The following is a 26,072-nucleotide window of genomic DNA, read 5'->3' on the forward strand; positions in this document are numbered from 1 at the left end:
AGCAGCAAAATTATTCTAAACAGTGAGGTGTGTAATGCACTGACTTTCTACTGCATAGTACTAAACCTCATATATATTCACTCTAAAAACAAGATCTGCTCTTAAAGAAATGAAACAGAGTTTAAAAGAATACAGTCCATGTGAGGTGGTTTCAGTGCCATAGGATAAGTGGAAGCTTCATTCAAGCCCTGCCTTAGCCTCACATTTTGGCAACAGTTTAAATTTAAGGAATCCCTCTGGTCCTCAAGTTCTAATAACGACAGATCAGGTCTATTTATAAAAATGAACTGTTTATTAAACAAACAAGAGACCACAGATAAAAGATCTTAATCAGAATTACTTACTACACAGTATAAAACTAAAGAGCTACTAGCAGATTACAGCACAACACAAAACAGTGGACTACATCAAGGGACTTACATTAAAACTAGCAAAAGAAATAGTATTGATTAGGAGGAGTCAAATGTAATTTACCACTGGAATGACAATAATGTGCACAAATTCCTTCACTTAATCCCTGGGGAGTAACTGTGAAGAGTCCCTACTCACAGGAGAAACTCCACACAGTTCCAGGAAAATATACAGGTTTCTCTTTGTGAAAGTTTGGAGTGGCTTTTATGGTCATAAAGTGAGGTGTCTGTCAGTCAGAAATCTGGCTTATCTTCCCAGATCTCACTTCAACAGCAAGATGTTCGTTGGCAGCTGGGAGATGCCAGACCAGCATTAACCCCATAGTGCCAAAATAACTCACGACAAGACAGCTTGCCCTGCTTGAGTTATCTGATGGGTTAAGTAACAAACAGATAAGCTCTTGTGGGGAGTGAGATTCCCTGGTACATCTGGTCCCTGAACAGATTCAGATCTTACCTAGCAATAGAAATGAAGACTGTGTAAGGAATTCTGGAAAGACAATCTGATTCTGTAAGGAATACACAGTACAAGGAAAAGGAGCAGGTAACACAGCAATTGGTAAAGTACTGAAAAAATTTGGAAAAATGCTGTAATATGATAGCCACTTTGAATTTTTAATTGAACTACTTATTCTGACTTTGTCCTCTTTTATGTTAATTCTTTCACAAATACTTAAGGAAGATATAATTTTCTCCATGTAGTTAGTTAAACACTCCTTTTATATCAAATTTACACTACTCTTTATTAGAGTGTACCAATTACTTGCCTTAGAATCATTAATATATTATTATGCCATCAATAAAATAACGCATAAAATTTCAACTATTTTCAGCTTTGCTTTCCATTTTTTGGTCTAAAAAAGCAGACAAGCATTCCAACCCATAGGCTGGAGTGGTAAAGAAGAAAATATATCAATAAGGTTGTCCTCTTGCTGTTATTTTCATAATGTGCACATGCCTACTGAAATAATCACATCATTAAAAGACATGAGCTGTAGGTATTTCTTCAGTCTATTAACATTTTGACATCATGTATCTATGTTCAAATATAGGATCAATTAATAAAGAAATAAAAATTTCTCTAAGTTTAAAGTTTCTAGATTGGGTAGCAGCGCATGTTAACTCTGACTTACTGAGGCAGTGAAACAAGATTGCAATTGGGTACAAAGTACACTGTACGGCACAAGAAGAAAAAGGAAAAAGGACCATTTTTTGGTTTAGAAATTAAAATATCCACTATAGAAGTATCATCAAAGGAACACTGCCTTAAACCGTGATTTGGGGTTATAAAAGACAAGCCATTGGTCACAGCTAGCACGAGTTCAGAAGGGGGAAGTCCTGCTTGAAAAACTCAATTTCCTTTTGCTACCTGGTAAAGGAAATACAATAAATGAGCACAAAGCAGCACTCAGTAGTGCTATACTGGATTACTTAATTTCTAAACCTAAGAATACTGCTTTTTTTTACAGAGTTTCTCTCCTAAGCTTGTTAAACTCTATTTTAAATTAATGTAGATAGTTTGCTCGTACAGTGTACTGCAGAGTACTGCTTTGTGCTCTTCTATTATATTTCCTTGACTGTTAAAGACCCAGGACAACCCACCATTATTTCCAAATAACATATGTAGTACTGAGTCTTACACTAAATGAGATATGTTTGTTAAAAAAGAAGTATCTCTGTACAGTCTTGATATTCATATAGAAGTTTCTGTTGCACCAAAGCCTAGTGACATTGCACTATCCACACATACTGTTTTGTTTCTTCCTGATCAAGAGGAAGACACAAAGTTTCTTCTGGATAGGTGAAATACTGAGAAATCAACATTAAAATGATGCAATATAGTCTTATGGCTGTATACATTTTACTGTGTTTCAGTAACACAAAACTTACTTCGTGTCTATGATGTACCAAAGCACAACTAGGCTCGATTTTAAATGGGAGCTATGTCATATAATCTTTAAGTATAAGCCATTAATGTTATTCAGAAAGTATCACAGTTTAGTGCTCAACACAATGTCTGTAAAATGCTATCATCTAATGAATATAAAGCCAATATTGACTTACAGCTCATTGAGCTCATTGGTATTTGACCATGGGTCATTGACGGTAAAACATTTTACATCTACTATGATTGTGTTTGGATACATATTTATACCCAACAGTTTATTGTTACAATTATATAGAAGATTAAAAATTACACTGAGTTTAAAGCAGCCATGTTAAGGAAACTCAGCTTAAAGATAAAGTGATATCCTCATCAACATGTTACCTCAGGAACCTGTTATTATCCAGTTACTGCATTGCTCCACAAAATGGAAAATCCATCTTAATAAATTCTTTTTTTATTGACTAAGCAAAGCGTAAAACTGAGTGGACTGCTGTTAAAACTCCTGGATGATGGAGCATACTTTGCTGGACCAGCCTTTCACATATATTAAAGCAACTCCACAAAAGGCTAGTCTTCTGGTTTTAACTGGTTTTTCAAAGCTCTTTTATAAGCCAAATTAATGCCCTAGAATATTAGCACTTGTATGATCATTGGTGTTATATTTCTAGTTGCAAAAGACATCTCTGTAGAAGAAAACTTTGAATATTCATTTATTTATTTATTTGATAGATTTTATATCACTACATCAGGAATAGCTATTATTTACAGTATGGTTAGATACAAAATGTAGCCCAAACTTCAATAAGGTACAGAAAAAGACAAAGACTATCTTCAAAAGCTAATGCAGAGAAAGTGTGATGGCTTTAGGAATTGAAAATCACTTAGATATATAGAAAGAAATAATAAAGTCATTTCAAAGGTGAAAATAATTTTTTCAGTTTCATTATCTATTTTATGAATCAACAATACCCTGCTTTGCAGAGAGAGGTAGGTCTAGCCTATCAACTGCCAAATCACAGAATGAAAAATACTTTAATCTCAAAAGCTGTGTTTTCAAATTTTGGAAGGATAACAATAGGTAAAGCTTTAGCACTGAAAGGCCTCACTTTGTTACAATAAAGTGACTCATTCTGTACAAGTGGAATTGGACAGAGAAAACTGGACAATCCATTTAACTCCACAAAAAAAAAAAAAAAGACTGCTATCTATGAAACAGCCTCACAATTCTTACCATAGAATTAATACAGAAAAGTTTGTTGCTTGAAATAAAGAAAAAATTGCTTGCTCTTCCTCTAGCTGAATAATGTTATTGTGAAAGTTATATATCCTCATAATTAAAAAATATGGGACTGAATTAAATTCTCCTAAATTTAATTGCTCCACTCAGACATTAAAGCAAAATCCCTAATCTTACCTGGGTTGAATATAAGTTTGGTATACATCCTTGTGTATCTTGTTCCTTCTCCTGAGATTTAGATAAAAAGAAGATCAGCATTCTTCACAAAAGCCGTCTTTTCAAAGGTTTATTCTTACAGCAAAAATACCACTAAGCTAAAACTTGGCTCACAGGTTTTCAGTCCAGATAGGAAATTATTCTTTAGAATCTAAGCTGTCACTACTGTTTAGTCTAGAAAGAAAAGACTAAGAGGGATCTTATGACTGTGTATAAATATCTCAAAGGTGGGTGCTGAGAAGATGGTGCCAGACACTTTTCAGTGGTGCCCAGTGACAGGATGAGGAACACTGGCCATAAACTAAAACACAAGTTCCACCTCAACATGAGGAAGAACTTTACATTGAGGGTGGCACAGCACTGAACAGGCCCAGGGAGGTTGTGGAGGCTCCCTTTCTGGAGACCTGGAGGTGTTCCTGTGTAACCTGCTCCAGGTGACCCTGCCTTGGCAGTGGGGCTGGACTGGATGGTCACTTCCAACCCTAACGATTCTGTTATTCTGTGACTGCATAATCAAAGTGATTTTTCTTTAATGCCTGAAATCCACATAACAGAAAGAAATAGTTGTTTCAATAAACTCTGTATATGCAAGGCCTCATTCTATGCTCTTGCATTTTCGGTGTTATAAAATCAATTCTAACAATGATAAGCTAATGTTGGCATAGTGGACAGTAAGGGCAGATCACTGATCACCAGTTAAGAATTCTTTTTCTCGTGTCTATTTTAAAATGCACTTATATTTGCTTTGAAAGTAGATAATGAATACAATTAAACATTTAAATTAATGTTGAAACTGCATTAAAAAATCTTCATATTTTATCAGATTTGGCTCTATAGTGATATTTATATTTCTAGCCTTAAAATTTTTAAATTCAAACATTTAAATATCTTTTATATTTATCCTCCTTATGATCTATATAATTAGAAAAAATACTATCACTTCTTCTCTACTGTAAATTAGATGAAATACACAAGAAAAATAGTGATGGTTTGTACATATTTAAAGTTATAAATTGATTTATATTAGCCTGCTTTTTATCACAGATTTCGTAATTCAGCACTGTATTACACAATCCTAACAAAAGACTGAGTTAAGTAAGGAGCATTTTTTGTCTAATGAGTAACTGGAAACAAGAGATTTCACTGTGTTCGTAAGATAGAGTGATAATCTCCAAATTAGCACCATATTCACCATTTGTTGTTTGTGAAACAACTGACAATTTTCTTACTAAACTGTTGAGGGGCATAATTTGCCTATTACTTGTCATTTTGGCTTGGGTTTGGTTTGAAATAGGCAGAAACAGCTTAATTTGAATAAAGCATTTTTAATGAGTAAAATAAAATTTAGTTTAGTTTTCTTTTATTCAGATGTAAAAAAAGAAGAAAGTTCTCATATTACCTAAAAAATCTAATATTTTTTAAGTAACATGGTGTGTCATGAAGTTCTTATATTTTGACCTCCCCAAAAGTAGGAAACTTTCATTAATGGTAATTTATAAATATAGTGACACAAAGTTAAGGGACTCATGTAGAAAATGCACTCTAAATATAGAATTTGCACTCCTACTTATGGTATCCCAGGAGACTTGTACTAAATAATATCAAAATATCCAGTCAGCAGGATTGTTTTAATATGATTGAAAAGGTAATGATTTAAATAAATCGTTATTTAAATAATGATGGGCAGCTAACTCTAAACTCAAAAGTTGGATCACTGAAATCAACAGAAAAGAAGTGCAGGCATGTTTTGCTGTTCAGACATCACAGGAAGCACACAAGACATTCAAAACCAATGAGCATTTTAGTTTGTTTGTTTCTATTTGGGTGGAGTATTTTTCCTTTCTTTTTTTCACATTGACTTCAGTGTCAATTATGGAATGTGCTAACATATGGAATAATGGTGGAAAAACTGAAATCAAGAGTTTCTGATTTTTTCCACTGGACATGGTTTTGCATTGGTACAGTAATTCTTGACTCAGTAACATAACAGCTGAGGTTCCTCTCCCGTGTATCCTTTTTTAGTGTACTTTCTCATTATGGATAGTTTTCATTTGGATTATATTAGGATTGGGACTAACCAAGTAGCAGTTTTCTGGCATCTAATTATCTTTTCCATCTTTCTGATGTTACTGGTTTCTTTAAAGGGTGTGTTAAAAATGTTTTGCTCAAGTTAGCTTTTAAAAGCTCAAATATAGAATGTGTGCCTCCTGTCCACACAGGCTATTTTGCAGTCTGAAAGGCTGCCCTGTATTCTGGAATGTTTCATTGTAATCAGTCTATGCTTTCCTTTGGTTAAGATTATCTAGCTACTACCTAAACAATCTTTTCTCTTTCCCGCTGTCATGTCTATAGCCTTCAATTACACACCAGTCTCGCTTCATCGATTATACTGAGGTTCCACAGTGGTATAATAATGTTGGAACATGTATGTACATTTCCAAACAAAACCGACATTTCTAAACTTGAGCATATGGAGGGGGGTTTGTTGTTTGTTTTCCTTTTTTTGTCTTTTTATATTCTCACTGCATTACAGAAAGAATAACAAATGTAACTGAAATCATCTGTGGTTAGTCTGAGCTATTTTATGAACTGACTAAAAGCAAGTAAATGTAAACTTAATTTATGCATATAGACAAGATCAGGAATTGGCATTGAATTCAAGGATATCCAGATTACTCTTTACAAAGCAGAATGGAATTTTTCATTTGTCTGCAAACTAAGGTGGTTTTGTTCAACACCGTGACCCTGTAGCACTTCATAAAACCATTTTGTAGTTCCTAAAAGTGAAAGGTTATGTGCAGAGGGGTATTGAGGTAATGCAGAAGAGGAAATTAAATAAACATGATCTTAATATATTACTAGTATTTTATTTGCATTATTCTTGCTGTTGTTAGGTGTATCTGGAGATCTTAACAAATCATACTATGTTATTGTGTTATATTTGACAAATACGAAACAAAAATATCCAGAATGTTGGTATGTTTTATGTCTGGATTGAAAACATGTACTTGAAGATAAAAGAAAAACAAATAAAATACTAGTAATTACACAAAAAATCTAGCAGTCCTTACCTTGATGAAATAGAAGGCACTCTTATAAAAAAAATCATAATTGCAATCTAATCTATCAGCATCACAGTGGACACAGTTTTTCATTCCATGAGTCTGACTGATAACTGTTGAAGTCTGCATTGGTGACAGAAGTATTGAACTATTGAATTGTTTCTTCTGAATTAACTGTCATACAGGTATAGGTTGAAACTTGTGTGCCAGTCTAAGCTAGAAGAAAGACCTTAACAATAACACAAATTATTTTTCTGGACATTTTTATCCAGAAAGAAGCAAGTACTACTCCAAAGAATTTAGAAGACTTTCAATTATGCAGTTTCCTGTTACCAATGACTCTGTTGCTTCAGCAGTCAAGATAATAAACAGGGTATTTTTTAACACTCAGTATATATTTTATTTTACAACATGTAAAATAGGTAATATAAAATAAGTATTATTAAAGACAAGGATTGATGCCAGAAAACACATAAATTGGGGATGAATTCATCTGTGATGACTTGGCAGGCCACAAACAGTTGTCTAATCACATTTGAGATACCTAAAACACTGTGCCTGGCCTTCAGGTTCTGCTTCACAAAGGAACAGTTCTCCCATCAATTCCAAGTCATGTTTGTTAGCTTTCCTGATAACTCTAATATCCTGTAACATTCCAAATGCCTATTAACATTGACGTTTGGATAAATGAATCAAGCTTGTTCTGTAGCCTGTAGAGAAATTCTTGGGCAGAGTGCTAAGAGAACTTTTGTCTTCCTGTTAGCACTATGGAGTTATTGCGCATCAGAATCACAAGTAATACTGCCAGGGTGGGCTGTTCCCTCATGTACTCAGCTGGTCTAAGATAGATGTCATTTGTATATCTTCTTATCAATGTGTGTTAATACTTGGTGGGAGGAGGTAAAAAAAATGGCTCCAGACTGCATCCAGAGTTGTTTAGTGACAGGACAACGCACAGTGGTCACATATTGAAATACAGGTAATTGCATTTAAGCATAAGAAAAAGAAAATACTGTGAGGGGGATCAAACACAGGATCAGATTGCCCAAACAAGTTGTGGAGGCTTCATCAGTGGAGACATAGTCCTGAGCAACCTATGGTAGTCAACCATGATTGAGCAAGGATGTTTAAATAATACCCAGGGATTCTTCCCAAACTTAGAAGTTCTGCGATTTTTCTTCCATTAATAGTCAGTCTCTGTCCAACTTGTTAAACTTTTAACAGGTACAGTTTCCTAGAGTGAAGACAGCTTGACAACCCATTGCTTGAAGCACCATGTCCTTCTGTTTGAGCCAGTGTCCTCCTGGCTTGTTCTAATGTGCCTTTAATCTTGTGTTGGAAAAAAAAATGGAAAATCAATCCCTACCCTCCTTACCCTCTTGCCCATAATTTTCATGTCCCTCTTGACCCTATAAACCTCTGTCAGTTCTCCTTTGCACATATTTTATTAATAATGAAGAGCCCAAATTTATTTAGCTGTGGCTTAGTCATTCCTTCAGAGACTGTTTTCATGCACTGCCTTTATTTCTCTTTTTCTGAAGCTTTCTATTTTAATACACTTTTTTTGACATTTAGGAATCCAGCATGTACATTCATATTGTGACCCAATTCTTTACAGTCTAGTATAGTAGTTGTCCATTACTTTCAAATAATTCTTAACAGTATGATTGTTTGCTTGCTTTCTACTGCTACCAAATACTGAGCAGATGTTTATATGGAACAATTTACTTTAATCCCTAGATTTCAGATTGAGTCACAATGATCAGCTCAGAACACATAATTTTTTATGCAATGTGATATATTTATTTATTTATGTATTTTGGTTTAATTACTTTATTGCCCACCAGTATTGTAAGAACTTTTCATGATTATTCACAGACTGTCTTTGTACTTGCTAAAATGAATAACGCGATAACATCATAAAATTTGTCAAAGGTCACATCAGCATATCTTGCACAGTTTGTTGGGGATCTTCCCTGTGAACTCTGACCACTATGAAAATTGATCATTTATCTTTACATTCTAATTTCCATCTCTTAATCATGCAAGAACTTCTATTCTCGTCTAAAGTTTTTTTGAGTTATTTCCCTGTCAAAAGACTTTTGGTAATCTAGCAATACATGTCAATGGGATTGACCCCTATTCACAAACTTGTTGGCTGTTTGACATGGTATTTAAGGCATGAAATAATTTTCCAAAAGCCATGCTTCCAGTATTTTATATCTGTGCACAGAACAGCTGCTTCTGTTCTTTATCTACCAAATTGCCTAGTATGTATTAGTTTTACAGAACTGTATGTTATTGCATGTCTTATCAAACCTTTTCTCTACTTGTATAGTACATTTCCTACATATAAAGAAAGAAATATTCTTAATACCATAACTGGAGCAAGCAAACTGCAAAAGAGCTACAATTAAATGATGTTTAATACATAGCATGAGATTATTAGGTGAAGCAGAACCTTAATGGAACCTTCAGGAGCCTCAGTGCAGAAACATAATTTGAATGACTAGACAGAATCTAAGTTACACTTAAGATTTTATTTTGTAGTGGAGAATTGTTTCACAGATATCTTACTGGTTTCAAATGTCTAATAGCTTGCAATATGCAAGGTATTATTAATCTAAAGTTAGATGAATCATCACTAGAGCATTTAAAAATGCACATTTTCCTCTCTGATGTCAAAGTAAATCACAGACCATCACTCTTTATCAGTTTTACTCTAGTCTTTTAAAGAGCAAAGTCAAGTTAATCTGTACTCTACAAGTCAGAAGAAGGACAAAAAGGAGAACCAGTCTTGACACATAGGGTAGTATATGTTAAGTGTCTTCTGATTCATTAGAAAGAAAAACTGTGTCTCCAGGAGGTTTTAAGCTATACATGTAAATAAATCTTGGCAGGTAAAACTTTTTACAAAATGGCAGAACAAGAATTCAGCTGTCTGGTGTGTTGTTGAATTTCTTGCTAATAGAAACTTGCATTTTGAAGATGAAATTTTTGGTGGGCTATGTGGTAATTCAAAATGTAAACTTTGTTAATATTCGCTTACATTTGGTTAACCACTCTTAGAACTGTTGTCCACCATGGCCCTTATCAAGACTGAGACCTGATTCTTCCATGTACTATGTTAATATGCAATTAGGTGCATTTTGTCTCAAATAGGTAGTAGCATGAAGATGAAAGATAGTATACAGATGGACAACTGAATCTTAAATAAGTGATCCAGTATCTTGAGCTAGGTACAAACCAAGCATCTATTTATAGAATATATCCCACTTAGCTTTAGTGTCACAGAAGTAATCGAAAGTAATTGTTCAGAGTCCATGTGATGCCAGTGAAGAAAGTTAAACTTACTGCCTGTACTGCTGTTTGCCTCTGACTATTACTTGCCTGGTTATTTATTTTGGGGGTAAGCTGGATGTGCCAGAACAGCCTTTCCATCAGACTTCTCCTTTCATAGGAACTGAGGTTTGCTCATATAGAAGAAGAAGATGACCTGGAGTTTATGAATTCCAAATGTAGGGTCAGAACATGATTAGAGACCATCAGAACATGACTGGAGAACACTATTAGATTTAGCTCGGATAATATTCTATAGTTTAGATACAACCACTGCAAATTTCACCTTCAGATTACTGTAGTTCAGTGATTTGCATTAAAAACTCAATCTTCCCTTCCATAGCTTCTTAAAGTTACCATTTCCAACAAGGCAAATTCTTACCACAAATTTTCTGGTTATCATTATATGCTGTTTTGGGTTGTGGGTTTTGGGTTTTGGTTGTTTTTCTTGTTTGATGGTTTGGGTTTTTTTTAGTTTTTCTTTTGTTCTTGTTTTTAATTTTCTTGATCAACTTGAGGATAAGATTACTTCCTGTTAGTTTGCTTGTTACCCATTCAAAGTCATTCAAAGTACCAAGTGACCACTGGAAACAGGTGCAATAGTAGACATGTTCAGTTTGATAGGAGAACTGAAGTACACCATGTTACCCACTAATGGAAAGAAAAACATTAAAATATTATTTCAGTGAAATGTAAATTTCTTAATAATCAGGAAAAATCTCATTTAAATTGGAGAGTATTTAAAATATATCTGCTTTGTTTGTTAGACCACTTTAAAAAGAAAATGTAAAATGAATTCAAAGGTATCTAAATGTTTTGGCACTTATTGAATGAAGCTCTATTTTGACTTCACAAAAAAGCCCAGGTAAGTACTCATTAAGTAAGCCTGTCCTTAGAAATAATGTCTTGCGTGTCACAATAGAGCTGTTGACTAGAATTAGGAAAAATTTACATTTCAGTTCACAATTAAGCCAGAGCAATTCAACTGACAGTAGATCAGAATTTGGCATTTAGTTTGGGCATTTTCAAACCCTAGTGGCATTTTTATATTTTTCATTACAATTCTGATGAAAAATTTAATTTGGGAAAGTAATTAATTTGCTTGTTCCCTTGCCATCTGAATCTGTCATGGCTCAGCATATTCATCACAAGGGGTCAAGCATGGGTAATGAAGCAGTTACGAGCTCACTGGCAACTACTATGCCAGCATTGTTACTGAAATGTAACCCAATCCTCTGATTACAGTTGTCTATATTGGGACACTGAATTTTTTCAGAGCCTCTGTCTTAGCTGCATCATCATCATCTTCATCATCATCATCTTCATCATCATCATCATCATCGTAATTCTCAATACTACTATGAAGGTTTTTCCTCAAATCAAGCTATGAAACTTTACTTTGTTTACATGTCAAGAGAAGGTCTTTGCCTCAAAAAACATAGAGGTAAGGGACAGAATGAAAAATAGTTAATCTACTGCTGGCATACTGAGGCACATTCAACTTCAACTTTCTGTCATTTCAGAACCACTCCATCTCTCAATAATCAAAATTATTTGCAGATCATTTACACTTGTCTTCCTTAATAAATTAGTTAAAAGAAACTTTCATTGTGCAGAAATATTAAGCAGAGAAAGATAAAAGCAGGAGATACTTTTCTTGCCATTTGAGATTGTCTCTGTAAGAAAAAGACTGAACAATGATTGCCTCTCAGATGGGGACAGTACAATACAGGTAATGTTTTTTATTCCCTAATCCTAGTACTCTTCTGAATGTTGTTTCTTGTTGAAAATGTTTTGAGAGAGGTGATATATTTACAGAGACTTTGTAGTCTAATTTTTATAAGTCCTATGTATGTAGCCGTATAACAGCATTTATTAAGATTCAAATTCGTACTAGATCTTCTATCCTCCACAAACTGACATATTTTAAAATTAAGATCTTCCATCCTCCTGTATTATTATCTTTGAGGGGAAAAGACCATTTGAAAGGCAGAGGTCATATTTAGTGCCTCATCTGACATGGCATCTGACTTAGCAGTTTTACTTATCCTTTTGTGAACAGTTAAACATGCACTGTGTAAGTGCTACAATGGGACAATTCTACATTAATGATGGTTGTAATAATAATGGTTTTATTTTATTATTTGTTTATCAAGGTAAAAACTGATTTAATTTTTTATTATGCATATGGTAATGTGTCTTAATTTGGTTACAACTAGTATTCTATGCAGGCAATCAAGATGCTTAGAGTGGTTTTTTTAGCAGTTACATTATCTCTTTTTCCTTGCATAATATAAATAAAACATACCTCATTAAAAAAAAAAATTCTAATATATTTTTCTCTGAGCTATCATTTATTTCAATGAAGACAAAAAGTGTAAATCATTGCCCTTTGTTAAATTTTATACATCTCCTGCTTCAAAATCTTGCTTACTGTAGTCTAGTACCCTCCAAGAAAGCAGTTTGGTTAGGAGTTATGGTTATCAGACATGACAGTGTAGTATTTCCCTGCTCTTGATGAATATTCCTTTTTTTTTCCTTAAGCTTCGACTACACTATTAGCTTCCTCAGATGACTGAAATAACTAGTCTCCTTCAATGAAGGATTCCTAAAGGAGACAGAATGTGAGTTTCTCTTCTTCTGGGAAACTGATTTTATAATGGTGAAGGTGTCAGACATAATTAAGATGAATGATTGTGTACCCAACTAAATGAATCTTATTGTTGTAAATTTGACATTTTTCCTATACTGTTCATGAGCCTAATAGGAACAAATCAAATGCACATCTTCTTAGCAGGAGTCAGACAGGATAAAGTACACAACACTGTTACATAACTGCTGAAATTGCAGAAGTCTGAAGCCCTTCGTCAGACATAACCCTTTCAGTATTTTCAACACAAATGTTGAAGGGGCAAATTTTATGTTTTATGACGTAAATGTGATTTATGTAAAAAATTTTGTCAGATTTCCTCATTCAGTGAAGGTAGTGAAAAGAGTACATAGGCTCTCAGTCACGATAATATACTGAGTCTCTTATGAGATATTTGGATCATTTTAGAGATTAGTGAATAAGACAGAAATAATGTCCACTACTGTTCTTTATTTTGTCTTTCTACTACCTTGTCCCAACAACCTTTAAACTCTTCTCATGGCTGGGGTTTTTTGGGGGTTTTTTGGTTTTTTTTAAGAAGTAGCAGCTAATCCAGGCCATTACAATTTTTGTCAGTAAGTCAGTTTCCAAATGAATTTCAGATTCCAATGAAGATGATGACATATTTATTTTTCAGGAAATAAAACAAAAAAACACTTTACAGCTTGCCATCAGTTAGCTTGCTATCAATTATTTACAAGCACTACAAAATCTAATTTATGTCTCAGTGCACTGTAAATAGGGAATACATCCAGATATTACTAACCACTGCCAAATTTACTGGCAAAATCTTTATTTATATTATGTATGGCTCTGGCTAATTATTTCGTATTAAGAAGTGAGCAGCAACTATCAGTCCACAACATCCAGTGGTCCAAGACAAGATAGCGTTGTCTTTTGATAGTCTGATTTTTGGTATCTGAGTAAAACTTGTTACAGAGAGAAGAAAGATAACAAAGAGCAAATATCCAATGCATTTAAAGCAGAACACACATAGTAAATTCAGATATGTTATCGAATTGCAAGCCAATGAAGAAAATAACAAATAAGCTAATTCTACTATCTAAAAACCATAAAAATTATGTTAATGTAATCCAAATGAGTAAGAAGAAATCATTAGCTTAAGTATAAGATGCCTCCTGACAAAGAGCTTGGGATGGTAATTTGCAGTGTCTGTCTTCTTCCTGAAGAAAATTCATTTCATCAACCCTAGGACCCAAGGAGAGGCCATATGTAACCAGTATTAACCTGCTCCACATCCCTGGTAATGTGGTTAGTATAACTTACCCTAGTTTATAAAGCAAGCAGCCATTCTCTGTGACCAAGTGGGTCACTCTTCATTTCCTGTCCTCCCACAATTAGGGCCGAAGATCCTGTTAACTAAGAAGAAAAATAAAATAAAACTTATTTCTACTTCTACTCTGTACCAGTCTCAAGATTCCTGTGTGCCAAGCCAATTACTCCCTTCCTTAGCAGCCTTGTAAGTCCTAGGCACTTGAGCAAACAGATGTTGTTGAGGACCCCATCATAGAACAAAGAAGCGTGACAACACACTGCCTATGAAATCAAGCAGCAACTTCTTAGTCCTAAGTAGTGATCTTGGATGGATAGGGGACATATTGGGCATAGCATTCATGAAATGACAGACTTTTCAGTTCTCAGAGAAGTAAGGAGGGGAGTCAGCATAACTGCTACCTTGGACTTCCAAAGGGCAACCTTTGACTTGTTTAGGAACCTGGTCAACAGAGTCCCTGGAAGACAGTCCTGAAGGGCAAAGGAGTCCAGGAAGGATGGACATTCTTCAAAAAGAAAATCAAGAAGATGGAAGAGCAGGCCATTGCCGTGTCCCAGAAGACAAATCAGTGGGTTACAACAGCCAGGATGAACAGAGAGCTTTGGCTGGAACTCAGGGGAAAAAAGAGTTTATGATCTTAGGAAGAAGGAGCAGGCAGCTCAGACGGATATTGTGAGGTTATGCAGGGAGAAAATAATTAGAAGGACCAATGCCCAAATAGAACTTAATCTGGCTCTGCCATAAAAGACAATAAAAATGTTTCTATAAAGACCTCAGCAAGAAAAGGAGGCCTAAGGGGAAACTACATTCTTTACTGGATGCAGAGAGAGACAGAATGACAAAGGATGAGGAAAATGCAGAAGGACTTAATGCTTTCTGTGCCTCAGTCTGTAATAGTAAGACCAGCTGTTCTCCAGGTACTCAGCTCCCTCAGCTGGAAAACAGGGATGAGGAACAGAATGAATCCCCTATGTGAGGGGGCAAAAGGTCAGTGAGCTGCTGCTTAGAAACAAGTAAGTCTATGGGGTCAGATGGAATCCACCCAAGAGTACTGAGAGAGCTGGCGGAAGTGCTCACCAAGCCACTTCGAAATATTTATCAGCACTCCTGACTAAGCAGGGAGGTTCAACTTGACTGGAGGTTAGCAAATATGATGTCCATCCACAGAAAGGATTGAAAGGAGTATCTGGGGAACTATAGGCCTGTCAGCCTGACCTCAGTGCCAGGGAATGTTATGGAACAGAAATCTTGAGTGCAATCACATGGTGTGTGTGATCATAGTGTTTGGGCTGATAACCTTGCTTTTAAGACCCACCTGTTAAAATTTTAATGTAACAAATGACAATATGTCTAGCCCTCCTGTGAGCTCTGATAGGGCTCTGTTGTCCTGGGAGCATTTTTCTTAAAGTATGACAAATTATTTCCAGCATATAATTGGGAAGCATAACAATGACTTAGGCTGCAATTTGCAATGCAATGCAATGCAATACAAAGGTCAGTTACACAGACCTATACAATTCAAAGTTATAATAGGAACAACATAAGACAAAAGAGCATGTCATTCTGGTCCTCTTCTCTGGGACTTAACATAGCAAAAGACATGAACAAGTAAAAACAGGGTAAAAATTAGAAAAAGAATACTTTTATCAGCTGTCATCAGTGAAAAATGGAAAAGAAGAATTTAGTGTACATCATTCTGTATAGCTTCCTCTCCTTACCTTAACAAAGGGACATCATGATTTGCTTGCTCAGTAACCATTAGAATCTTCAATGTAAGAGGCAGAGGCAAATTTTCTAAAAGGCTAGTGTCTTTAGAAAGCGTGGAATTCCAGGGTACCATTTCTGCTATTAAAAATTGCCTTTAAAATGGTGTTTAAAATGATCACATATGACCAATACACTCAAATGTGAAGAAGTGGAGAAAAGGGTCTCCACAATCAGTACCTGAATTCTACTCTTTAACTTTTCAATGTCAAAAATCTTCATTTTGCCTAAATAAGCCCAAGCAGAAGTTCTTCAAAAAATAATCACAAAAGTTAGAGCAGAGTAATGAGTCAGCATTTACCAGATGACCCGTTGTGCATGCACAGGTGTTCAGTCTTGGCCTATGGTCTCAGGGAAGTAACTGAAGTGAACCCTTGTCTCAGTATAAGATTCCATGACTGATGTTTCACATTGGATCATTATTTGATATAGACCAATAAATGATCCAGCTCATGTCTGGACCATAGAATTTTATTGCTTTGTTTTTTTTCAGTATCTAGCACTAGGCTGATGCAGTCATGTCAGCATAATTTTGGGCTTCTTCCAGTGATCAGCAAGAGAAGACGTGTACAGAGATTTCCTAATCTAATAATGCTTTCAAGTGGATATAACTACAAATGTGACTCAGACAGTAACAGCCTTTTCTGTTAAATTCAAAGGCTCTAGTTTCACTTCCTGCACATGATCCAGCTAGGATCAGTGTTGCATTCATAAAAGTACCTCAGAATTAGCATACTGCTCAATGCTGAAAGCTTTTACAGCTAAAAAACATTGTTAAATGACAATATAAAGTATTTATAATCAGCTGTCATCTTGATTTCAGTGGGACAACTCACATCAAATAGATCTTGTAAGTGTTTAGGATCAGCCCCAGGCTCTGTCTCTAAACTTTTGTTAGGCTTAATCAGTGTCTCACACACAGAAGCATTAAGAGGTTTTTCAACTGCTGTAATGTGTGCAGTAGCATGTATTATTTTTTAATCTTGTTTCTAAGAATTATATAAAAAAATTAAGGAAAGGTTGAAAACCTCAAGTATAAACAAGCACTGAACAGATTGCTCAAGGTGGTTATGGGACCTCCATAACTGAAAGATACTAAGAGTAGAAAACACAATTTTACTCTGGGGTAGGAGGACAGACTACCTAACTTCTTGAGGTACTTTCAAGAGAAAATCATGGTGATTGTGACATGTCTATGCAGAGAAGAAAAGTAGTTCTTGCTTCCGTGATGGTGCTGCGAACCTTCAGATTGCACGTAGTTGAGAAGAACAATCTTTCTTGGTCAGCACATTGTCATAAAGAAGCAAATAACTATCAGCTGGAATTCAGTTGCAGGCTGCTTCCTCCCTACAGCAGGAAAGAAACACAAAATTAATTGAAACTCTGTATGAAAACCAATTCACTAGCCTAGTCCTGAGCTCTGGACACATCCTTATTCTTGAAAGAAACTTTCATGTTGCAATTCATCTCCTAGGAAGAGTATAAGGGGATGGAGGATACCCTATAAAATGGTTGTATAACGCCTTATAAAGGATCAGAGTAGGTATTTTACTATATCTGAAATTATATTTATGGAGATGGATGATGAGGAATTAAGATATGTACAGAGTGTGTCAAATATGGTTATTATAAGGTGAAATGGCTTCTGAAATTGATTGGGCCATGACCAAATAGGGTATGTCCAAAAGGGTTAAGGAAATAAGCAGAGAAATTGAAGAAGCTTTGGCAGACATTTTTATGTACTTCTGCTCTTCAAAATAGATCAAGTGAAATCTGAGATGACTGGAGAGCAGCCAACATAATGCCATTATTTTAAAATGGCCTAAGGAGAGACAAGGGAGGTAAAGATTCACTAACTCATTGGAATTCTCAGAGGATATGGCTGTCAACCTAGACAAAGGAGATATGAACATTACACAAACTTTCAGAAAGCATTCAGCAAAATTCTGCATTGTAGGTAGTCTCAGTTGCAAAGTCAAGAAATGAGTTAAGAGCAGACATATTAAGCTGAATGGAGTAAATCGGCTATAAAAAATGCATGCTGAAAGTAGAAAATAAAGTTAATGAGGACATTTTTTATCAAGTCAGCTGCTTAAAAAACAAATGTAAAAATGAGATGTGTCTAACAACTAGACTGCTAACTGCACTCCTCCTTCCAAAGAGTCTTCCCAAAGGAGGTGTCTTGCTTGAGATTGACTCATTAGTGTAGATCCTTTCAAGTCTGACATTTTTGTAGTGTTATTGTACTACCCTCTGCTGTCAGAGCTTACTCCAACATACTGCCCTTCTTCGCTTTAACACAGATGAATTTTCATGCTCATGAAAACATTTTCCTGTCATCCTCAGAAAAGAAGTACTCTTTATTTGCACCATGGGAAACTGCAGCATAAAGTTTCCACACTGTCCTGTGAGACTGAGGGGAAGAAACACCAATACTGTGTCTCTACCATTCAGTCCATGACAACTTTATTGATACTACTAGTAATGGAATTGTTTTATATGTGAGGGCTGTGCCATAGGCTGAGTTCACAACTAAGTGTAACAAATATTCCATTGAATATTCCATTGAATTGTTATATAGTCACAACCTTTGGTAGCAAGTCAAGATAGATTTCTATTAGTAGGAAAGCAAGAACTGGCTCTGATCCTGATTAGTAATTCCCTGAGCCATCCAGTCCTACGGTTGTTATTTGTGTTTCTATACTGCTTTTAAAGATGGAAAAGATGAATAAAAAAAGAGGGATATATCAAAAGCTTTCATACCTTGAGTTGGCATCACCTTTCTTCCAGAGCAAATATACTACCAACAAAGCAAGTAATTTATTATTTATTCAACATTTTCCATAACACTAATGAAGGGTTGTATAAAATATTCCTTTTCAGTTTTTATATTAACATGGGAATTAGTTGGAGATATTTTATGAGGTTAATACAGTCCAAAAAGAGTAAGAAATATTTCTAAATAATTAAGAAATTTTTTTTAAGTTTTGTCTTAATCAGCAAGTGGAGGACATCCTAAGCAGTGTCTTCTTTCCCACAGACACTTTATTTTTTTTTAAGTTACTTTAAATATTTTAGCTGAATTTCTGTTTTAAGATGGCTTTATACTGGAAATGTCCTTCTTGAGGATGTGAGGAAACTATTTAGACAACCATCTTAGTGCAGGTCTCCTTAAACAGGCAACAGGTTATACTACAGCTTTGAATGTACTAGTCACCAAGTTTGTGATTTTTAACATTGTGCTTATATCAGAAACTCTAAAAAGGTCATGCAATATAAATATATTTATATAATAAATATATTAATTCCCTTTCTGATGATAATTTATATGGTTTTCCACTCCATTTGAAGAAACAGTATTAGTGGCACCAGATTTGCTCATCTGCAGAGATAGAATCATAAAGTCAAATAATTATTTGGGTTGAAAGGGACCTGAAAGATCAGAGGATGTCCTCAAGTTGCACGAGATGAGGTTTAGATTAGTTATTAGGAAAAAGTGTTAAAAAGGTGTGTGACTGTGGCAGTTTGGGATATGATTTAGTGGTCAACACAGTGTTGCTAGGCTAATAGTTGGACTCGATCTTAGAGGTTTTTATTTCAACCTTAACAATTGTATTATTCTATGTTCTAGTTCCAATCCCCCTGCCATCACCAGGGACACCTTTCAGTAGATCCGATTGCTCAAAGTTCCATCCAATCTGACCTTGATCCTTTCCGCTACTCTGGGCAACCTCTTTCAGTGCCTCATCAACCTCACAGTAAAGAACTCTTTTTTTACTATATTTAATAATTCAGTTATTCATTTGACTTCCAAAAAAATCAAGTCTCTATACTAAAATTTTGTCTAATGCCTATGTTCTGGATCTTAAAAACTGAGTTCTGAGCTTCTGAAACTGACTGTTAAGCTCCTTAAACTGACTGTTTATAGTAGTAGCAATATTTAAAACAATAAATGAAAAAAAAAGAAAATAAACATCTAAACTGAATATGAACAGTCACCTACATGCAAAATAAATATATATGCCAAAATTTCTAAATTGGGTTGAATCAGTTCCTTGTGGGGCTTTGCATGTGGTATACATATGCAAGTATAGTTTTATGGTCCTTAAAAGTCTCCTCCACAAAACTGGCCTATTTCCTACAATTTGAAGTATTCTATTTCGCAGAAAATTTTTCCTGTTACCTATCTTTAGCCATCAATATATTGTGTTGTATGAGGCATAGTTGGCAAGCTGTTGGCAGCAGGGGCTGCAGAGGGGCTCTGTGAGGAAAGGCCAGGGCTTCCCTGTGCCAGACACAGATGGTTCCAGCTGGATCCAACCCACCCACCGCAGGGCACATCTGATGTGGGGACATCTCAGGGAAAATGTATTCAAGAAAGGGTTTAAAACATTTAACAGAGGAAGGAAGGAACAAAAAGTGTAAAAAACAGCCCTGCAGACACCAAGGTCAGAGAAGGAAGAGGATAAGGAGACACCTACAGCCTGTGGGGAAGTCATGGTGGAGTACCTATCCATACACATGGAGCACCCTACACCAGAGAAGTTACATACTCCTGAAAGGCTGTGGACAATGGAGAGCCCAAGCTACAGTGGGGAAGCCTTGAGGATGAAGTGGCAGAGAGGAGCTGTTACTGACAGCTAGTTATATGTCAGTTGGGGCGGGACTGGAAGTAGGGGAATTGGGAATGAACAGGGTGGAAATGTTCTTTGCTTGCTGCTATCCAAATCTATTTTAAGTGACAATAAATTAAATTAAATTTCCCAAATTTGAGACTACTTTGCCTATGACAGTACTTGGTAAGTGATCTCCCTATCCCACATTTTTGCATCTTATTTTCTCCTCAGTTCTCTTTAAGACAGCAGCTGGATGTAGGTTTGGCAGCCAGCCAGGGTTGGCCCACAACATACCTATGTAGCTTAACAGGATCTTCCTTTACTGAGAGAAGCAACTCTAACTACATGAATAGGCAGAAGACATTGTTCTGAAACATTTCTCTTTGCATTGTCTCTAGATGGAGCTAAGATTAAACAATCAATTTATCAAGTCTAAGGCTAGGTGAGATGAATTCTGTTGTGGCTGGCAAAATGAGAGTTAGAAAGTGAACAGAAATTACTAAAAATAAAAAGTGTTTCAGATTTACCTGATTAGATATGGTGTTATTTTCCTATATCTGACAAATGTCATCAGATTAAATTAATTAAGAGAAGTGTGATAGGTATTTCACTGAGAAGTGTTAAAAGTAATCAATCATCCCATAAGACATCTTCAGTCAGAGAACATATGCAACATATAAGACTTTTGTGAACCTTGATCAGCACCTAAAAGGTAACAGGCAGCAAGGAACTGCTTTGAAATAAGAGCAACTTCTGCTGCTTCCAATGGAGAAATGTCAAATACTGGAATTCATGTTGCAGTAAAACAGAAGATTCAGTTAAAAATAGGAAATGCAGATCTATTTTGGTCTGTCTTTGTCATTAATTTCCCTCACTAAACATGGGTATTTTAGGAGTCTCATGACACTACTCATGTAGTGATTTATGTATTGTCCATCAGTGTTCCAACAGCCAAATCTAAATGAGAAAGACCATAAAGTTATGTCGTTTTACTTTTTTACCCATCATTCATTTAAAATGTTTTCTCAGGGGATCATTTGTAATACTTTCTGACCTACAGTCACAATATCTACCTGCTTCCTTCTAATTAACAGAGATGGCCCTGTCTTTTGCACCCAGTCTTTCTCCTGAAGATCAATTACCCAGCCATGAATTTTACTAATAGAAAATCCTAACTCTGTTGAATTACAAGACAAAAACAAATACAGTGGAAGAAGTGAAGATGACTTTGTAAAGAAGCCCATGTTTCAGTAGAGTACTTCATCACTGATACCCACAGCTTCTAAGGTCTGACTATTAAAAAACCCATTTATATTAAAAAGGATGTATTTGGGGTATTTATCCCCAAAGACCTAGAATAATAGCAACTTCCTTCTTTTCAGTTTTTCTTCAGTGTACTGATAAAATTTGTTTAAAACTCTTTCATAAACATGAACTGTGCATACACAATACAGAAAAAAAAAAAAAAGAAAACAGCAAAGAAAACCTTCTTTTCAGCCATATATATAGTAAATCATTAATTCCCAAATGGTAGTCTTTCACTGCTTGATGCTTGAAAATGTGTCTGAACTTCATGCACATGTACTCTACAGAATTATTGCCCTTGGGAAAACTCTACTGACTCTTTATTTTGTTAAGATATTGAATATTAAAATTAAAGTAATGGTCTAATGATGTCATCTTTATTGAAATGGAAGAATGGGACTGAAAAAAAGGAATTAGAAGAAAGTAATTACCACAGGAATTTATGTCAAGTATTGCTTTTGTTTTGCTTTCAGCTTTGAAAGAAAAAATAGATAAATGATTGTGGTGTTGAAATGCTTAAAAAGAACCAGTAAAGGGACTCATTATAACATAAAACAAACATTGCAAATATTTAATAACTTATACATTACATTGAGACATTATAAATAAAAGCATTTTTAAGCATTGCTTTCTGCAGTTAAACCTTTTGTTTTGTTTTTCACTGCGGTAATTCTTAAAGCATAGTAATCTTAGATCTTAAAGGAAGCAGAAGATACCTAGATTCAAGGTTGGTGGGGTTTTTTTCCATTTCCTTGTTTGAGTAGAATTTGAAAGCTACCCCTCAAGGTTATTGCTCACTTAGTTTTTTCCTAATAAGAAGATAGGAAGAATTTTAATGTTCCCATTTATTTTCTTTGAAGAATATTTATGAATATTAGCACAGAGTTGCCAAAAATTCTCCAGCCAGAACAATTAGAAAGACTCCTGAATAATGATAAGGTTTTAACAGCACCTTTTCCAGCTCCTTTTCAGTCCTAAAGTACAGACTTTATGTAGCCTCAGTGAGTCCCTGAGTGTTTTCAGTTGGAGTTTTAACTTTGTGGTTTATTGAATGGCAGGTATAATGGTTATTCTACAACTAAGTAAAAGGTCCATGTGCACCATAAAGAACTTCTGTATCCTAATAACCTTCATGAACTGTTAGAAGATACCAGACAACAAACCACGAGGAAATTAGGATATCAAGGTAAATCAGAAGCCAGCTGAGCATTATGTTTTTGGGGGTGTTTTTTATTCAGGAATTATAAGAAAAGAAATTGATCTAATTCCTGTTTCAGGAAGCAATTAAAGGCCTATGGCACTCACATTGAAAAAAAAACTCAAGAAAACCTATGAGATGTTCAATGAACCATTGAATATTTTGAATAATCTTGTCTCCAGTCAAGAAGTGAACCAATTCCTCCTTTATTTAGACATCCAAAAAAAATTTGAAAGCTCTAGATAGTTCACCACAAAAGACTGCACTAAAGGAAGGCTATATAACAATACATAGAAAGCAATTTATGTATAGAATCCATTGTTTCATTTGTTCAAAATGTCTAGTAAGACTAGTGATGTCCTATATTAAAAGTACATTGATATTCCTAATATTCTTACAAAATAAGTACTTTGTACATAGCTATAAAGTACAAAAACCAAACAAATAACTTCCCAAAAACTCAGTCATAGCCCATGTATAGATGGACTTAATTTTGTTCCAGAGCTTACTTAGTCGCTAATGGCTGAGTTTCAGACAACTAAAAATGTTCATGTTAGTCATTTCACTAAGGTATGATTTTTTCCGAAATTTATTTTGTTTTCTTCTTATTGCTTCTATTGCTGTCATCATCACCTCTCCTACAAACTTTCATAAATCTTATCTTCAGCATACCTTGGAATTCTGCTTTAGTAACTCTGAACACCATGTACAGGGCCAGCTCATCATCTCAATGGGAAACTGAATATCCCACAGAGAATCTTTTACATGTCAGATGTGAATGACAGAGGAAGCTAGAGATAGAGCTGTTGTCTGTTTCAAGCCTTTCCACTTTTGCTCTAGTGGAGCAATTCAAAAGTTTGGCTCGTCATCTCCTAGTCACACTTGGCTTCTCCAAACTACTTCTGCCTCTTGAAAATGTTCACGCACCTTGACAGAAAACTCATTCTTTATTTAAGCAAACAATTAAAAGTATTAGCATGCAAGTAATCAAATCAAAAGATAAAAAGTTCAGTCATCCAGCAGCTTGAAACTAAAGACTATTTGCAGTGGTTTTCCTTATATATAATTAATGTCATACATATCTACTTAGATGAGATTTTTACCACAAATTTTCATCTTTTTCATCTGTCTTCCACAATATTGCTGCAGTTAATATGTGGGAAACTTCTTGTCCTCATTATTATGTGTTGTTTTTAAAATTCTGGCTGCAAACACCTGGTTGGTTGAATGGATGAGGTGTATAAGGGATTCATCGTATTTGGCAATTGTGACCTACCAGCATATAAACTTCATGTTTTACAGACTGCTACAGAACACCTTTTAATTCTTTACCTTTTTTTTTTTTTAACGTTGATAGAAGTTTAAAGCAGCTTTCTTGACTTCTAAGCACAGGTTTCAGTAACACAGATATTGTATTAAATATATCACTTCATAATACACCTGACCTACATTAAGAACATTTTATTTTATTTACATCAAAATGAACATTTAATTCATATTATTGTGAGTGCTCTTTTGTGAACACAGCTATCCAACAACATTCTAAAACCAAATAAGCTTTATCATGTAAAAACATTCATGCTCACTTAAGATCAGTAGTACAGGAGAACATGATTGATCTTGATGCCTTGAGAGGCCACCTAGAAACAGAGACTAGACAGGAGTAAGGGAATAAAGGTAGGCATTTATTTGAAAGGCCTTCAGAGGTACACCCTGGTATTGCCAAAATGGACCCCAAGATGGACATCAGGTCACGAGTTCTTCACACTTTTATAGGTTTGGCTCATTTGCATATCAGGGTTAATTCTCCAATTAAAGCTTCAGTTTAATGAAGCAATTCCCCTATCTTTCCCCCCTTTCAGAGACTTTTGGTTTATACTTTTTGGGCCTAGGACGGTTGCTCAGAATAGGAGAAATGGGCAGACACAAAATACTCAATAGTATGGAAGAGAGAGAAATCCATCTGGAAAACTCTGGGAAAAGCTAGAGAGATTTCCCTGATAAGCTTAATAAATTGTTTTTAAACTTAATCCTTCTTTCATTTAGCTTCAGATTGAGAAACATTTTCAATAATTGCCCAGATATTCACAGGGAAAAGAGTTTACACATTTCTTGAGCAAACCGAAGGAACAAAAACCAACTATCTTTATTTTAGGGTCAGTACAGAGTTGAAAGGCTAATAATTGAAAATAAACTTTTATTAAGAACACAAACAAATTAAAATAAAGTTAAATCCAAAGGGTTAAAACTTAAAAGATAAAATGATAACTAAAATCTTTGAGGGTGTGGAGTAACAGATCTTGAGTTTTCAGGGATGCTTGGAGTTTCCTGAAGATAAATGTTATATTATTGAGGGTCTGTATTACAGAAGGATGGATTTTTCTTATTTCTTTTTTATCAGTTTCTCTGTTCCATGATTTTAAAAGTGGAAGCTGCTAGACGAAGTGAAATTCTTCAGAGGCAGGGGGAGATTGATTCTGCTGGAGAAAAAAATATGTCCCAGGGGAAAAAGTACCAAAACTAACAAGATGTTGCCAAGTGAAAGGATCACACCAGTAGCAGAAGCAAGTCACTTGCAAACGCAGAGATTGCTAAGAGGAGAGCAAAGGCAGTTAAGTCATAAACGTGATAGAAAACTGGAATTTAAGTCTTAATAGCAGATGATTTTTTGCAATTTCATTATCTCAGGAAGGTAGTATTAGGTGGAGACCCTGAAAAATTAGTATCTTCTCTTTCAATCAAGAAAATTATGATCTGAGCCTTTAGATGTCTGTATGTTTGATATTAGTAAGACTTAAACTCCTGGACTGTTAAGAAGACTTTGAAGAAGAGGATAACACAGAGGAATACAGAAGTTGGGAAAATGTGTAAAACAAGTTTGAAAATGTGAATTATGACAGATTAATATCACAACATTCTTCCACAAAGTCATTGTTACATGGGGGAAAAAATAAAGGAAGGCAATAAACACAATCTACCCGAATTTCAGTATTAAATTGACCTGGCAGTGTGCCCTTGTGGCCAGGAGGGCCAATGATGTGGGATGCATCAGGAAGAGTGTGGCTAGTAGGTCGAGGGAGGTGATCCTCTCCT

At 35.2% G+C, this 26,072-nt stretch overlaps 1 long non-coding RNA gene across 1 annotated transcript in view; it reads right to left on the bottom strand.

Annotated features, from left to right (window-relative positions):
• Nucleotides 1–6,254: 6,254 nt before the first annotated feature.
• The window catches only part of LOC121659270, a 28,158-nt gene continuing 8,340 nt past the window's right edge, over nucleotides 6,255–26,072 (bottom strand). Inside the window, exons 2-3 of the long non-coding RNA XR_006014244.1 lie at nucleotides 14,090–14,182; nucleotides 6,255–10,803 (exon numbers count right to left, since the gene is read on the bottom strand). This is a non-coding gene — a long non-coding RNA (uncharacterized LOC121659270). The remainder of the gene's footprint in view (nucleotides 10,804–14,089; nucleotides 14,183–26,072) is intronic.

This window comes from Corvus kubaryi, unplaced genomic scaffold, assembly GCF_017639235.1.
Source record: "Corvus kubaryi isolate FWS band 111438036 unplaced genomic scaffold, C.kubaryi_AGA036_p1.0 split3-73, whole genome shotgun sequence".
NCBI lineage: Eukaryota > Metazoa > Chordata > Aves > Passeriformes > Corvidae > Corvus > Corvus kubaryi.